Source organism: Vanacampus margaritifer, chromosome 9, assembly GCF_051991255.1.
Source record: "Vanacampus margaritifer isolate UIUO_Vmar chromosome 9, RoL_Vmar_1.0, whole genome shotgun sequence".
Taxonomy (NCBI): Eukaryota; Metazoa; Chordata; class Actinopteri; order Syngnathiformes; family Syngnathidae; genus Vanacampus; species Vanacampus margaritifer.
Window position 1 is genome coordinate 27,113,057 of NC_135440.1, and position 8,925 is coordinate 27,121,981.

The following is an 8,925-nucleotide window of genomic DNA, read 5'->3' on the forward strand; positions in this document are numbered from 1 at the left end:
AATTCCAAGGTTAAAAAAAAACATTAAAAATTGCCTGTATGCCAAATTTCCACTGTCCACAAGAACATGCCGGTTTCAAAAAATACTCCAATTACTAATTTGGGTTGCCGGTTGTTGGCCGCTTTATTTCCGATTATGCAAAAAATGTACAACCTATATATCATGTGCATACAAGAACCCCTCCCGAAAGAAATCCCTTGCCCCAGAAATGGACCAGGGATGTGATTTGACCAAAGTGAAATTATCTGAAAATTTAGCCGGGGGTCTGGGGGCCGCTGGCACCCAGCTAGGTCCAGGGCAGTGCCCAGTGGGGGGGGGAGCATGAACAAATAATTATATCATGACCAAATGAAAAGTAACTCATATTAGAGCATACCACAAATGTCTTTGTTATAGCAGAAGATGTTATCTGTCGGAGTCATGTGCATACACAATGAACTACTAAAAAAAAAAAAAAAAAATTGATTTTTTTTTGGGGGGGGGGGGGGGGGGGATAAAAAAAGCGGAATTCCGCGAATTAGCGGAAAAATCACATCCCTGAATGGACTCAAGCACTACATAATTTTGCCTTTTTCCCCCACTTAAGTCATGATGTCATCGCTCTCCCCGTATCATAAATGAATTGGAGTCGTCCTCTGTGATGTTCCTTATCGTTGCACTATTATTCAGGAATTGTATTTCTTTGAATTTTTAAGGCCCTTCCCCCCTAAATAAATAAATACAATGAAATGGTGAGCCACTTACTCCTAACATTGGAACCGAAAAGTAGTCGAATCACACACAAATGGACGGAACCGTCCATCTCGTCCTAATGGTAGAACCGGATAGTGGCCTGCTAATTAACAAACAGATAGACAAACAAATACCGAGTTAACATTTGGACATTTTCCCCTTTGATAAGGGAAATCAACTTCACTTGTTTTCCTTTTGAGTCACAATAGAACTGTTCCTCAATCCCAGAATGTAAACCATAGTCCCATCCATCTATTCCTAACCTCAGAACCAGAAATAACTCTGCTAACTAAGAAAAGAGGCATTAGAAAAATGCTTTCCTTTTTTGTATAGATATGTCTGTTTTTACCATTTTTTGGTGGCAAATCCAGGTCCAGAAAGCAAAAATCTTGGCCTAGTTTGGCTTATCCAGGGGTGATTCTACTCAACAAGCAGGTAAACAGGGATGTGATTTGACCAAAGTGAAATTATCTGAAAATTTAGCCGGGGGGTCTGGGGGCCGCTGGCACCCAGCTAGGTCCAGGAGCTCATGGGTTTTCCGTGTTTTGAAGTACTTTCAATGCACTCACATGACAAAGAAATAGACAAAACAACAGCATCAATTTTCAATGTATATTGAACTATCCCATATAAAATGGCAGTTTTAGTCAACTCAAAATCAGTCACATTCAAAAACATTGGACTGCCTTTGCTTTTAAAAACTATCACTGAGAATATCATCATATCTAACTAATGTGATTACTAAGTTAACACATAAATAATGTTGAAGAGTTCAAATTTCATGAACAAATAATTGTATCATGACCAAATGAAAAGTAACTCATATTAGAGCATACCACAAATGTCTTTGTTATAGCAGAAGATGTTATCTGTCGGAGTCATGTGCATACACAATGAACTACTAAAAAAAAAAAAAAAAAAAAAATCGGATTTTTTTTTTTTTTGGGGGGAGATAAAAAAAGCGGAATTCCGCGAATTAGCGGAAAAATCACATCCCTGGGTAAAGGAGCTTTTACCTGCCAGGGTATGGCAAATCCAGATCCAGAAAGTAAAACCCCTGCCGCAGTTTGGCTTTAGCCACGGGTGCTTCTACTCAGCTCTAAGAACCGGCAGGTAAAGTTGAGTAGAAGAACCTGTGGCCAAAGCCAAACTGTGGCTGGGGTTTTACTTTCTGGACTTGGATTTGCCATCTCTACGTTTTTGGCATTTACGTTAGCCTGGAAATGTTGACCCCACCCCAGAATGGAAGTGGTACCGATTCCTAATGTTGTAAAGAGCCTGCAAATAAATGACCAAAATTTCCCCTATTTTTTTTCAAAAGGCAATTTCCAGTTTTTGCCTCAAGTGTGAGCATGCGTCTATAATGAAGCAAAAACAATCTCCTCCTGTGCCGCGTGTGTGTGTTGCAAGCAGCTCCGTTGACTTTGCAGGCTTGCGGTCCCGCCAAGAATAAACAGCAATTTGCTATTAGCTTGTGGTTGTTTCTAAACTAATAATTGACCTCATGCACAGATGCTGCGAGCCGCTCGCAACTGAAAAGGCCACTTCATTATCGTCTCCCGCGCCAAATGCCAGCCAGAAAATTAATCCTCCCGATGATGACGGCAATCCTGATCACAGATGTCACTTTTTGCCGCCACGGCCCATCGTCTGAAGCCCCCCCCCCCCCTACCATGGCCCGTTTCAAGTTTGTGCCAAGACAGCCACCCATAACACACATGTGAGTGACAGCGTTTAATTAAACATTGACTAATAACACAAGAGTCCAGAGAGGATGTCGCGTCATAAAGGAGGGGAAGATAATTAACCTGCTTTTGACACAATCTTCATGCTTGTTTTGATTACACTTGTAAATACAATGCGGTGCTTTCTGGTAATGAAAAAAAAAAACAGAGGGGGCCCGGCTCCCGTTAATTGGATTGTTCATCTCGAACACCCGTCGTTGATGTGCCGGAGAAAACATGAAAACGAATGTTATTCTCATCTTGAATTGCGCTGCTTGGAATGTTTTTGTCGTGCTCTTGTCACGTTCCTCTTTTGTGTTGAGATTAGATTAGAATTGGATTTTTCTTTAGTACTGTGCATTTAGATTTACTAGCCGCCATATTAAGCATACCTCTGTTTTCCGTTTTGCGAAATACTTCTATTTCGACACGTCTCAAAAAAAACACCTCATGAGAGCGTCAAAACTTTTTTGCGATATTTTTTTCAAAAATCCCGTGTTTCTATGACCAGCTTGCTTTTGCGAAACTTGCCTTTTGCGCAAAACTGAGCGTAATGGAAATGCACCTTGCAAATAGCAAACACAGATTTTGTTTGCAAGTCTTAAGATCTTATATATATATATAAGATATAAGATATTATATATATATTTATATATCTACTGTATATTTAGCTTGTTGAGCTAAAGATCATGAGTTCGAGCAGGTTTTCCTAATAAAATGCATTTTCTTCTTTCTACTTTCAAACCACCCTAGTAGAATGTTTAGAGCAAAATCCGTACAAGCTAAAGGGGTTAAAAGTATCGATTGTTCTGGTTTGTCCGTCAATTGTTCTGTCTGCTTCGAAAAAGCTCTCAGCTTCCTGATTATGCCTCAACACACTCGCATCGATGACACTCGAAACACCTCGCCGCGGTCCCGCCCGCTTGCGCTTTCCACAGCGGCGACTTGAATGTCCAACCCGATAATGTAAAGGACATCAGAACCGGATGCGGCGACGCGTTTACCGCGAGTCATACAAATGAAATACGACGGTCGTAAATGGGAACCTTTTCGCAGTGGGCGCAAACAATCGCTCACGGGAGCCAATGAGGCGTTCATCGACTTGACGTTGTCATTATCGAGCGCGTTATGCGCCGTTCACCGGATGCCATAAAGTCCAGGAGGAATATGCGTTTGCTTCTTGTCAGGATCGCTCGCGTCTATGGATTCCACTCAACCGAGGCCGCGCCGTCTAAAAGCTTGACCGTTACCTTCAAAGGCGCATGAATGGCTGCTTTGGAAGAATGTACGAGAATGGCCGGTGATGCGGTGCCATCACGGAGCCGCCATAGATTTGCAGTTTTGAAAATGGTTCCGAATCGTAAAGAAAAGGCAGAAAATTGCACAGGGTTCCGGACTGTCCTTAAATGACCCTAAAGATCGCCGCTGGAGGGCGGCGTGGCTCAGTGGTAGAGTGGTCGTCTGTCAACACAGAGGTTGTGGGTTCAATCCCGTGCCATTGTGACCACAACCAAGTGTCCTTGAGCAAGATACTGAGTTGCTCCTGATGCTGCGTCATCACTAGTCGAATGTAAAAGCGCTTTGAGGGCCTTGAAAGGTGGATGAAATGCCTTTTACAAGGACTTTTCAAATCTTAAAAGATTGCGTGTCTCACTCAGGGTTCACCAATTCCGGGTCCTCGAGGTCCGGAGTCCTGCAGGTTTGAGGTGTTTCCACCTACCAACACACCTGATATTAACTCTTTGACTGCCAGACGTTTTCAGAAAAGAGATGCCCTGGATGCCAGCTGATTTAAGCATTTTTGACTGATCTTTCAAGGTCCACAGAAAATGATGTGTTTGGACTATGGAAACACACATACTACCAAATGAAAGATTGGACTCTCATCTTTCATCAGAAAAAAAAGTTTGTTTCTACCTTATTCCGTTTTTCAGTAATCAACAATAGAAAATGGTTAGTTTCACCTGTTTTGAAAAAAACGTCTTTTAACGTCTTTGGCACTCCTCCATAGGATTTTACTAAACGTTATTTAACGTTTTTGGCAGTCAAAGAGCTAAAGATCAGGATCGTTATCAGGCATGTTGATGAGCTGATCATATGAATCAGGTGTGCCAGTGGTTGGAAACATCTAAAAGCTGCAGGACTCCATACCTCCAGGACAGGAATCGGCGAACTCTGGTGTATCTGGACCTAAAAAATCAGGCATTTCATAGTTTTGGTTGTATATAGTAACCCGAGACGGGTGCGTAACATAATTTTGGGGGCTTGTCCGGGATAGGTTTTACCAAAACCACAAGATATAAGCCATAAAATAGTCTGCCGTTTGTCGTCCTTGGTTATGAAGCTGCAAAATCGGAACAAAATTACTTGATAGCCACCGACCATTTCTTTTTGTACATATTACGCCCGGGGACCGAGAGGTTTTCCCTTTTTATGTTATGCAGCCAACCCTAGACGGGTACGTAACATAAGCCCCGTTTCCACTTCGGGACGTTCGGGTGTAAGGAGGGGAGTAGGGGGACTTACACAGGAAGTGTCCTCTCACCCTGGCCCACTCGTGGCTGTGTCTCCACTGCGGGGTAGCCTAGCACCCGTTTCACGACATCACGAGTTTCGACCGCCACGTAATCGCCGTGCAACAGTTTTTTCCCGTGATGCCGCGCGAGCACGGCGCAGCAGAAATCAGAACGAGGAAAGAGGGAAAACTTTAGGCGGTTGCCGGAGCCCGATCGGGAGTTTATCGGGCCGGCTGAGTACTTACCCCCCCGAGTCAGACCTCCGCTGGTCCCACTAAAATCCTGTGGCCCAGTTGGGAAGGCTCCTGCAGTGGAGAACCGCACACCGAAGTTCCTGCAGTGGAAACGGGCCTAAATGTTTGGGGGGCTCGTCCAGGAGAAGTTCTAGCAAATCCACTTCTAACACACGTCAGACCACAGCTGATAATGTAATAATAAATAAAATAGTCTGCCGTTTGTCATCCTTGGTTAGGAGGCTACGAAATCGGGACAGCAGCAGCCCGATGATCTTCATGCGTGTACGAGACCGTCGACCGCCGTCAGACTTGCTGTTTATACGAGCTCAGAAGATCAATTTGACAACTTTCTCAACCGTTGTTGACTTTTGCAGTCGTAGTTATGCCGTTTTTTCTCTTGTCCCGCGGGAAAGCCCAGCGGAAACAGATAAAGGCCACTTGAGGTTGGCAGACCAATAAAAGTCCGATATTTGTCTTTTGATGAGCCATCCATCATGCCGGTCCTGATAGGATCGGCTCCCTTCAAAAAAACATCATCATAAACTGCAGACATGCCCGGCACGGCCATGTCAAGTCATGCCGCCGGCGTCCGTTGAGTCCATTACTTTGATTGCCGCCTGACAATCTTTCTTTATGACGGACCAGCACGGAGGCCCGTCATTGATCCGTCGCCCCGGCAACCTCTGGCCGCTTTCAAATTTAGCCCCGCCAGCAGATGGACGTGTTGAGTGCTTCTCGACAGAATCGGCGATCGATCGCGAGCAATTTTAACACCTCAGATGTATTTTCGCTTTTTTTTTATCATCTTTTGTCAGCTTTATGATTCATTAGCGGCACCGCGCTTCCATCTGCTTTGTTTACCCGCCGCGTTAACGCAGCTCCAGCGCCGACCACGTCTTTATCTTCAGCCTTCAGTGCGACGGCTGCATTATTCCCCATCGATTTCATCACATGCTTCGTCTCCCGTTGTCTTCTTCGGCGTGGGAAAACAGCGCCTGCTAATTCCACGCTAAGCACTAGCAACAAAACCAAACCAAAGGAAAAGAAAAACAAATCAAGGGTATTCTTGGAGTCTTTTTTAATTTTCTCGTGCTTTGTAGCTTTTCCCTATAAAGAAATACTTAGCTATATATCAACAATGACACATGGACACAGAAATAAACGGTGAAAGGGAAGGAGAGGCGACGACAGGGCACAGGAGAAGAAGAGGAAGAGAATGAGAGAGAAAGAGAGAAATAGCGGGAAGAAGAGAGGAAAAGTGGGCGGGAAATTGTGGGATAAAAGAAGACAACAACTGCTCTACAGTAGAATTCAAAACAAAGCATGAGAAGTGTACATTTCTTTTAACATTTACAATTGTCATAATAACAACGTCAATAATAATAATAATAATAATAATAATAATAATAATAATAATAATAACAGGAACAGGAACAACAATCGTATTTGTTCAAACGAGAATACTTAATTAAATTAAAAATTTAAAACCTCAGTAAGACCTCTGGTTTATACGCTGGAGTATTAGGGCCACAATCAAATGAAAAAAAAAATAAAGAGGAGAAAAAGTCACAAAACCTCGAACATAAAGTTGTCAGGCCGTGTGGGAAAAAAAAAGTTGTTTTCCTTCGAAAGTTGAAATGTTGTAAACAGTATTTTTCAGAAAAAAAAGTCATATTTTTTCCAAGAAAATGTAGATTTTGAGAATAAAGGAATAAATCACATTTCTTCAAGAATTATTAAGTCATCGCACGAGTCTTTATTTTAAGAAATTAGGTTGCTCAAAAAGTTACATCTTAATCTTATGGAAACTTCAAAAGTCACAATTTTGAGAAAGTGAAATATTATGGAAAAAATTCTAATGCAAAAAAAGAATATCTTAATCTTGTGAGAGTAAAGTGTAATATTGAGAGAATAAAAATCAATATTTATACAAATACAAAATGACAACTTTATGCCAAGATTGTGACTTTTTTTCTAGCAACATTAAGACTTGATTATATTTTTCTTTTCAGCGGGGCCCTAATACACCTTCGTAGGTCTCGGATAAAGACATTTTTTTGTTGTTTTTTTTCTTTTTTTTCTTTAAAGATCACTGGACAGTAGTTCGGCTTTGCGCCTCTATCGGCTAATATTCAGTGTTAGTATATTATAGTTTCATAATGCAATAGTAAACAGTTTATTCTCTCTTAAAAGTTTAATTTACGCATCTGCTGTTTTTTTTTATACAAAGGATTTCAGAGATATGTATACTCGCTTTGTCAATATGTTTACATTGGAGTGTGTGTGTGTGCGTGTGTGTGGTAGCATTCAAAAAACAATGTTTTTTGAATGTCTCATTCAGTGTTTGGCCGTCGCACCTTTTTGTTCTTGCCCTTCCCCATTAAGACTTGTAAACCTTTTTGATGCGCTTAATGACATAGGCAAATAATTAAGCCTGCCTTTAATGTGGCGGCGAGTCGCATTCCTTTTTGGTCTGCGTCAGGAAGGCGGCCCGACGTTAATCCTTTCATTGTAGCGAGCCGACAAACGGCCGAGACGCGGGAACAAGGCCGGCGAGATAGAAAGGACGGAATAACAGAGAGGGAGGCAACTCAAAGCGAAGACAACGTGCCTTTGCCTCATGTGCTGAAGAAAGGAAATCACTTAACCCCCCCAAGCTGGAGAGTCAAACAAGAGTGGAAAAAAAGAAACTTCATATAGTCAAGAAGACGTACAGTGCTGCCTTGACATACAATAGAAATGCCATTAACTCCTTACAGCCTCCATTTATTTATATATATATATATATATATATATATATTTATAAGTAAAATATTATTATTAGTATTGTATAATAATATGATAAAATTACTTTACTTAAAATTACTATATTATTGTTGTGTTTACAGCAATGGTTTTCAAACTTTTTCAACGTACCACCACAAAAATAAAAACATTTGTTATAAGTCAATGTTAACTCTTTGACTGCCAAAAATGTTAAATAACGTTTAGTAAAATCCTATGGAGGACTGCCAAAGACGTTAAAAGACGTTTTTTTTAAAAAAGAGAGGTGAAACTAACCATTTTCTATTGTTGATTACTGAAAAATGGAATAAGCTGAAAAATGGAATAAGGTAGAAACAAACTTTTTTTTCTGATGAAAGATGAGAGTCCAATCTTTCATTTGGTAGTATGTGTGTTTCCAAAGTCCAAACACATAATTTTCTGTGGACCTTGAAAGATCAGTCAAAATGCTTAAATCGGCTGGCACCCACGGCATCCTTTTTCTGAAAACGTCTGGCAGTCAAAGAGTTAAGAAAGTAGCATAGCAGGCCCGAGTGCATGAAAAAAAAAAAAAAAAAACCTTTTATTCTGAAAATATATTTTTAATATGTATTATTCTAAGAAATGTAACTGAAACATTATGCGCATATAATGTAGATATAAGAACATAAAAAAAAAAAAAACGACTTAATTAATGATTCAATAAAAATGTATTGCACTGGATTATTAAAAACAAAAGTTTAAGGCATAGTAACATTTCATTCAGTGATTTTTGCTGTTGTTCATGTACCACCAGAGGGAGCGTATGTACCGCGACTGGTACTCACACCACACTTTGAAAAGTGCTGGCTTAAAAGGTTCGAACGCTGCCACATCGATGCTAGTTCTCTTAGCCCGTCTATGATGTCTTGTGTTACGTATTAGCAATTAAGATAAGCAGTGTTTGATTTGACC

At 41.0% G+C, this 8,925-nt stretch overlaps 1 protein-coding gene across 1 annotated transcript in view; it reads right to left on the minus strand.

Annotated features, from left to right (window-relative positions):
* Nucleotides 1-8,310: 8,310 nt before the first annotated feature.
* cadm4 (cell adhesion molecule 4) overlaps nucleotides 8,311-8,925 on the minus strand; it is a 216,733-nt gene continuing 216,118 nt past the window's right edge. Inside the window, exon 8 of the mRNA XM_077574809.1 lies at nucleotides 8,311-8,925. This exon is cut by the window's right edge and continues 970 nt beyond it. The gene's annotated coding sequence lies outside the window, so the exon portion shown is untranslated.